The sequence below is a fragment of the Dipodomys ordii genome, unplaced genomic scaffold, assembly GCF_000151885.1.
Source record: "Dipodomys ordii isolate 6190 unplaced genomic scaffold, Dord_2.0 Scaffold12, whole genome shotgun sequence".
NCBI lineage: Eukaryota > Metazoa > Chordata > Mammalia > Rodentia > Heteromyidae > Dipodomys > Dipodomys ordii.
In genome coordinates this window covers 1,817,179-1,817,397 of record NW_012267228.1, presented here as the reverse complement: position 1 = coordinate 1,817,397, position 219 = coordinate 1,817,179, and positions in this window count along the sequence as shown.

The window sequence follows — 219 nt, the reverse complement described above, 5'->3', positions numbered from 1 at the left end:
TCACACGCACCGAGTGACCGAGCCCCGCGCGGGCCTCCGCGTGTCACACGCACCGAGTGACCGAGCCCCGCGGGCCTCCGCGTGTCACACGCACCGAGTGCCCGAGCCCATGCACCCTCCGCATGTGCCTCTCCAGCACACAGCCTCAGGCGAGCACCGAGGACAGCGTGAGCACCAAGCCAAGCACCCGATGCTAGGAAGGAGAGGGTGGGAACGGAT